The sequence below is a fragment of the Dama dama genome, chromosome 5 (genome assembly GCF_033118175.1).
Source record: "Dama dama isolate Ldn47 chromosome 5, ASM3311817v1, whole genome shotgun sequence".
Lineage (NCBI taxonomy): Eukaryota > Metazoa > Chordata > Mammalia > Artiodactyla > Cervidae > Dama > Dama dama.
Window position 1 is genome coordinate 42,771,485 of NC_083685.1, and position 8,046 is coordinate 42,779,530.

An 8,046-nucleotide genomic window follows, 5' to 3' on the forward strand; every position below is an offset into this window, starting at 1 on the left:
AAAAAAAAAAAATTGTTTTTCAACTTTAGACCATGTAAGAATATTGTTTTTAAGATATGCAGTAAGTGATTTCCTTGCTGTGTTATGAATTGTTCACTACAGTGCCACTCAAATTCACTCTTCTTGCCACTTAAATAGATTACACAATGCATGTATTTATTCAGGTGCTTTCTCATGCTTTTTCTCAGCTCCAGTAAAGTGTAAGTCACACTCCAGAGGGCAATATGCTTTTTATTTTTAGCCCCCAATCACTTTCTTTTTACATTAATTTTTTTTTTTTTGCTATAGAAAAAAATACTTAAGTTTTTCAACTCATTTCTTCTTTCAAAAATACTAGGCTTTGGGGGCAGAAGATGGTGAGTATAATTAATTAATCAGATATTTGTAAAGAAAAAGGGTGCAAGTGGTAGAGTAATTACAGTAAGCCCTCAACACTTCTACTTATGCCTCAAAACCCATGTATCACTTCTACTTTCCATTTAAGCTTCCATAATATATTAACATTGCTGTATTATGGCACTTTCCAATTTAAGTTTTCATAGTATATTAATGTTGCTGTGTTATAGCACTTACCCACTGTGCTTTAGGAAACTTTCCAGACCTATCTCCCATCTTCTCAGTCTGACATTTTACTCCAGCGACCAGTTGGACTCAGCACACTGCCAGCATCCCGCATCCTGGTTTTGCTGCTGCCCCAGCTCATGCGAACACTTGCAGGAACCCACTTAGCCAATTTCATGCGTAGGCTACTCCAGATGTGAGAGAGAGCTCACACCCTATGGGACTCTTCTTGACCAAGAAGGATGGGAGTAGGTGGATAAATCCCTCAGATTGACAGTTCTGAGGTCCTTTCCACATCGCTCTGTAGAAGACGCCTATAGGGATTGCACTCCAGTTGCTCACAGCAGTGACCAAATAATAGCACAAATTGCCTCATTTCCTGTTTTGCTCTTCCTTGTTCCTTGGTCCTGTTTGAGATTACTTTACCAAAATCAATCCACTTGCAAGCCCTTGTCCCAGATGTTTTACGGGGAAGGCAGGCTAAATCAGTTGTTACCTGAAGAGACCCTCAGAAGTGGCCCGTTGGGATGGGAATCAGAAACTATTACCGTTCACGGAGCATACAGTGATAGGGACCCCATTGATGTTAGTTATGACACCAGAGTAACATCACAATTATTACTAAGACTTTTTTTTTTACTGGTGGTAGACAGGCTTGAGGAGCAGGTAAAGGTCAAACATCAGTGTAAGTGATAGCACTTGGCATAGAAGCAGTGGTAATAGTAGGGACTAGGAGTTATTAACCACTTTTCGTTTTGTTTTTGAAAATTTGGACATTGAAATAACTTTATTTGCTATTTCTCCATTAATAAAAAGTAACCATTTGGAGGAGATTCTGAGAAGATGGTGGAGTAGGAAGAACCAAAAATGTGTCTTCCCACCTAGACAACAATTGCACCAGCAGAACTGTCTGATATAATGGTTTTGAAACTCTGGAGTCTGTTGACGGTGAAGTTGACTGCTGTCTGACAAAGGCTTTCAGTTCAGTTCAGTTCAGTTGCTCAGTCATGTCTGACTTTTTGCAACCATGGACTGCAGCATGCCAGGCTTTCCTATCCATCACCAACTCCCAGAGCTTGCTCAAACTCATGTCCATGCCATCCAACCATCATCCTCTGTCGTCCCCTTCTCCTCCTGCCTTCAATCTTTCCCAGCATCAGGGTCTTTTCCAATGAGTCAGCTCTTCCCATCAGGTGGCCAAAGTATTGGAGCTTCAGCTTCAGCACCAGTCCTTCCAATGAATATTTAGGACTGATTTCCTTTAGGATTGACTGGTTTGATCTCCTTGCAGTCCAAGGAACTCACAGTTCTTCTCCAGCATCACAGTTTGAAAGCATCAATTCTTCAGTGTTCAACTTTCTTTATAGTCCAACTCTCAGATCCATACGTGACTACTGGAAAAACCATCACTTTGACTATATGGACCTTTGTCAGCAAAGGAATGTCTCTGCTTTTTAATATGCTGTCTAGTTTTGTCATAGCTTTTCTTCCAAGGAGCAAGCATCTTTTACTTTCAGTCACCATCTGCAGTGATTCTGGAGCCCAGGAAAATAAAAGTCTGTCACTGTTTCCATTGTTTCCCCATCTGTTTGCCATGAAGTGATGGGACCAGATGCCATGATCTTAGTTTTCTGAATGTTGAGTTTCAAGCCAGCCTTTCCACTCTCCTCTTCCACTCTCATCAAGAGGCTCTTTAGTTCCTCTTTCCTTTCTGCCATAAATGGTGGTGTCATTCTGCATATCTGAGGTTATTGATATTTCTGCTGGCAATCTTGATTCCAGCTTGTGCTTCATCCAGCCTGGCGTTTCACATGATGCACTCTGCATATAAGTTAAATAAACAGGGTGACAATATACAGCTTTGACGTACTCCTTTCCCACTTTGGAACCAGTCCATTGTTCCATGTCCAGTTCTAAATGTTGCTTCTTGACCTGCACACAGATTTCTTGGGGGGCAGGTAGGATGGTCTGGTATTCCCATCTCTTTAAGAATTTTCTACAGTTTGTTGTGATTCACATAGGTGAAAGGCTTTGGCATAGATAAAGGCTTTAGAAGCCTTGAAAATAGAAAATAGCCAACTACAAACTCAAGACACACTGTGAGCATCAGAAAAATGCACATCAACGTTTGAATAAGCCCTGTTTCCAACAACTGAAAATAATGTAGAAAGTCAAGTTCCATATTTAGTGGTAAGTGTAGCTATACTGCAAAGGAGACTGAATGCTCGGCTTTGGCAGGTTGGCTGTGTCAAAACCAGGGGCCTCATAAGTAAAGTGTGTGACCCTGAAACCTAGAATGAGGATATTTGTGTGGATAAGCCTGTTCTGTCATATCTGGAACCCCAGGTTTTCCTTCACCCTTTGGGCTGGCAGAAGCAGCTCCTTTACCCTCAGTAGAGGGAATGATTCTCAAGTTGGCCTAGACATTCCCCCTAAAACCTCACCTGAGGCAGATGCCTCAGAAGCAATACCTGCCAAAATATACCATCTCCTCACCAGACTGAGAATGAGGGTCAGATTGCAGCACAGTTGAAGGGACAACAGGATAATAAGTACATGTCATGGGAAGAAGCACTGTGCATACCGAAAAGTTATAGGGCTGGGAACCGGGGAAGCACATGTTGGAGTGGATGTAACTATTTCATTAGAGAAGGCAATATATAAGGACAAGATTTATTGGCATGGGATGTTAAACTTGGGACTTAACAGCTTGACAAGACTAGTTTGGGGGAAATTATAAGGTAAATCTAGAGCATCTTCTAGGGCCAGAAAGTAAAGAAGCACTAAAGAGGAAAATAAATTGGTGAGCACTACCCATTTCACGTGTCCTAATTTTTATCTATAAGAAAAAATTTATAAAATTGACTATTATACCCATTTATTATCACCAACTGTTGTTTTTTCATGTAAGGAATAGTGAAAAGATTATCACTAGATCTAAAATGACATTTGTGAGGAATATAAGAAACTAGAAGTTATTAATCTATGAACATGAGGAATATACAAATTTTACCTTATGATTTCATGATAAATAGTATGTAAATTATTGTTTTCCATACAGTGTGATCCATAGGTAAATTTTATGCCTGATATTTATAAATCACATATATAATTTAAAGGAGAAATAGTAGAAATATTGTGAAATGATATTTCACTTTACCATTTGTGTGAATTCCAATAATATATAATCACACTATTTGCTATTGAGAGAGCTTTAGTGTTTTTCTGTTCATTTTTTACTTTATACTGAAAAACAGGGAATGCAGAGTTCATTTTCTTGTGACAGCTATCACTGAAATATCTGTTAAATAGTATATCTGATTCAATAGTACACTGAAAACCCATATTTCAAATAATGCCCTAAGGCACTGGAGTGCCTAAAGTATATCTTTTGAAGAGATAGCTTTGCAGATATAGGAAACCAAACTATAAATGAACAGTTCCAAGTGGTAAAAAAAAAAAGTGCCAAATTCAAATATATGTTTTTGAATGATCTTTTAAAAAAATATCCTGAGGAAAAAAAGATAATACCAGGAGTAGTAACCTTTAGTATATATTGTAGAAACCCAAGTGTCCTATATTCTTAAAATAGTCCTGGTTTTTCTCCTAACTGCCTGACTTTGTGCAAGTCTCTTCATTAAAATTTCTAATGTTTATTTTTCAGGAACCGTATATTTAGTTTTGACAGCAGCCTCAAAGAGAGTCATATGGAATGCTTGTTTTTAAAGTTAAGAAAACAGAGCTTCAGAGATTAAGCATCTTGCCCAAGATCATATAGCAATGGAACAGTGGATTTGAACCCAGAAAGTTTGATTCTGGAAACCAAGCACTTGTCAACTATTTTACAGCCTCTGTAGTCTTACCTACACATCTATAATGTAAAGTTACAGAACTAATTTCCTCCCTGATTCTATAAATAAAAATAACACAGGAGGAAAAAAGAGGTTCATAAGCCCTTCACTTTTTTGTGGTACACTCACAGAGAAGATGGGTTTTCAAGTTACTCCTTTTCAATAAGCCACTTGCTAAGAGAAACACATTTTTCACCCTGGGTTCCCCTAGGTATCATTTATTGTAGCATTATACCTGTCACAGCTGGTATACTTTGGTGGCTCATCTGAATGCAAATCTCAGGATTTATTCCAGATAAATAGGGGATGAGTCACGGGGTAGTAGAATATCAGAGAGGAGGAAAACCCAGCCCTCATCTATACTAAATGCTTTTACTAACTTGATTTTTGTCAAAGATCAAAAGAAAAACCTCAGAAGATATAAAAACTTTGGCAATAAAACCACACCCTTGAGTAACATGCAATAACTATAATAGTCTTTTATCTTTATGTATCAGAAACGAGAAATTTAGCAGTAATTCATTCTGTCAACAAATGATCTCATAGTCTACTTGTACAGAAAACCTAAAAGTTGTGAGTATCTGCTTTCCTGTCCTTAATATTTTACTGTTTGTTGATGCATGTTTTCCTTTCTGAGGAGATGATTATCTTGTCAATAATTTTGAAGTAAATTAATTTATATCAATGACTTTTTAAATTGCAGGTTGCAAACCCTTAGGGAGTACATTGTGTGTGTGTGTGTGTGTGTGTGCGCTTAATCATGTCTGACTCTTTGCAACCCCAAGGACTGTAGCCTGCCAGTCTCCTCTATCCATGGGATTTCCCAGGCGAGAGTACTGGAGCAGGTTGCCATTTCCTATTCCAGACTATCTTCCTGACCCAGGGATCAAACCCGCATCTCTTGTGCCTCCTGCATTGACAGGTGGATTCTTTACCACTGCACTACTGGAGAAGCCCTTTTTTGGAATCTATATAGTGAGTTGTAACCCATAAATAATTAAATAGAATTTGAAATAGAAGAATGAGTCATATTTATCAAGTACATATATTATTTCAGGGGTTTTGTTCTTATTTTTGATCTGGTCACAAAAGTTCAAAATCCATCAGTTTAGAGCATTTGTAGAACATAGACTTTTCTTTCCATTATGGTTTATGACAGAACTTTTTGATTTATTTTTAATTGGAGGATAATTAGAATATTTTTATGGTTTTTGCCATATATTGTCATGAATCGGCCATAGGTATAGGTATATCCCCTCCCTCTTGAACCCTCCCCCACCCCCTTTCCCACCCCATTTCTGTAGATTGTCACAGAGCGCTGGCTTGGGGTTCCCTGTGTCATACATCAAACTCCCACTAGCTCTCTGTTTCATATATGGTAATGAGTATGTTTCAATGCTGTTTTCGCAAATCATCCCACTGTCTCCTCTTCCCACTATATCCAAAAATCTGTTCTTTATGTCTGTGTCTCCTTTGCTGCCCTGCACATAAGATCATCAGTACCATCTTTCTAGATTGCATATATATGTGTTAATATATGATATTTGTCTTTATCTTTCTGACTTCCTTCACTCTGTATAATAGGCTCTAGGTTCATCCACCTCATTAGAATTGACGCAAATGCACTCCTTTTATATCTGAGTAATACTCCCTTGTGTATATGTACCACAATTTCCTTATCCATTTATCTGTCGATGGACATCTAGATTTCTTCCATGGCCTGGATGTTGTAAACAGTGCTGCAGAGAACATTGGGGTACATGTGTCTTTTTCAATAATGTTTTCCTCAGGGTATATGCCCAGTAGTGGGATTGCTGGGTCATATGGTGGTTTTATTCTTAGTTTTTTAAGGAATCTCCATACCATCTTCCACAGTGGCTGTATCAAGTTACATTTCCCCAAGGGTGTAAGAGCGTTCCCTTTTCTCCATACCGTCTCCAGTGTTTATTGTTTGTAGACTTGCATGATGGCCATTCTGACCAGTGTGAGGTGATATCTCATTGTAGTTTTGATTTGCATTTCTCTAATAATGAGCGATGTTGAGTATCTTTTCATATGTTTATTAGCCATCTGTATGTCTTCTTTGGAGAAATTCCTGTTTAAGTCTTCTGCCCACTTTTTGATTGACTTGTTTGTTTTTCTGGTATTGAGCTGTATGAGCTACTATATATTTTAGAGATTAATTCTTTGTCAGTTGTTTCATTTGCTATAATTTTCTCCCATTCTGAGGGTTGTCTTTTCACCTTGCTTATAGTTTCCTTAGTTGTGCAGAAATTTTTAAGTGTAGTTAGACCCCATTTGTTTATTTTTGTTTTTGTTTCTATTACTCTAGGAGGTGAGTTGTACAAGATCTTGCTGTGATTTATGTCAGAGAGTAGAACTTATATTTTAAACACTATGGTTGTTCACCATATTATCCTCTGGATAACTAGTAAACATCTAAAAGATGCTCAGTGATTAGTGACTGAAGAAGATATAGAGAGGAACCTCAAACTCAAATGTGTCTCTTATGCAGCTTAAAAAATAAGAAAAGGACTATGACCTACTTTACTCTTCGATTCTATTTATAAATTTAAAAAGATAGATAGGACTTGCAGAGATATAGAGCCTCATATATTAAGTATACTCTTTAAAAGTGGTCCTTTCCACAGCATGTAGCTCTTTTTCTAATCTCTAAATTAAGATGCTTTGGATTGTAAGTAAAAGTAAGCTCAACCCAGGTACCTTGAATATAAAAGAGGACGTGGCAGACTTCTGGTAGTTCTGATGTAGAAGCTGACCATCTCATGGTGTCATCAGGTTTTCTAGGTCTGTTTGTGGTTTTCTTGCTCTGCCATCTTTTAGGTTATTTCATTCAAAGATCGTCTTTCTGTTTTGTATATGAAATGACTGTGGGTGTTATAAGTATCACAATGACAAACCACAAAATCCAACACATGAGAAAACACTCAATGATTTGTGACACTATTCTAGATATTTTCCTCACTTTATGAATATTATAGAATTTTTTACAGTTTGAATTTTGATAATTGCATTCCCATGCTTGCATCTGATTACCGTATTGTGTGTGAATTACATTTAGAAGCTTGATTATGTCCAGGTTCAATTTTTGGTAAGAATATTTCATAGACAGTATTACAACATTCTTCTTTTTTTTTTTTTTTTTTTTTTTACAATATTCTTATCAGCAGATGCATAATGTCTGGTTGTCTCCATTTTGAGGTGTTAGAAGCCATGGATGAACGTTGTTTAAATCCATGAGTGAAATTCCAGTTTTGCCATTATTTACTTATTTTAATAGCTTTTGAATTGAATTGTCTCAGTTCAGCTATCTAGATACTAAGAACCAGAACAGAACTATTTTCATGAGATAAATGCTTGCTTTTCTTTGATTTAGCTGTTTTCTGAATACTTGGTCCTCTAGCAATACTGAAGATGACCAATGAGATTTTTAAAAGTATCTTTCTAAACTCATGGATTAAAAATTCTTTATATGTGTTAATTCACTGCAGCTTTCTCATTGATGTTTGGTGTGTTTCATCTTTGGTCAGTGGAGTCTCTTTAAGTCTCTAAGTCTTTGTGTCGTCATCAACAGCGTGTCTGCTTTCTGGTATGACAAGATGGTCCAGGTTCA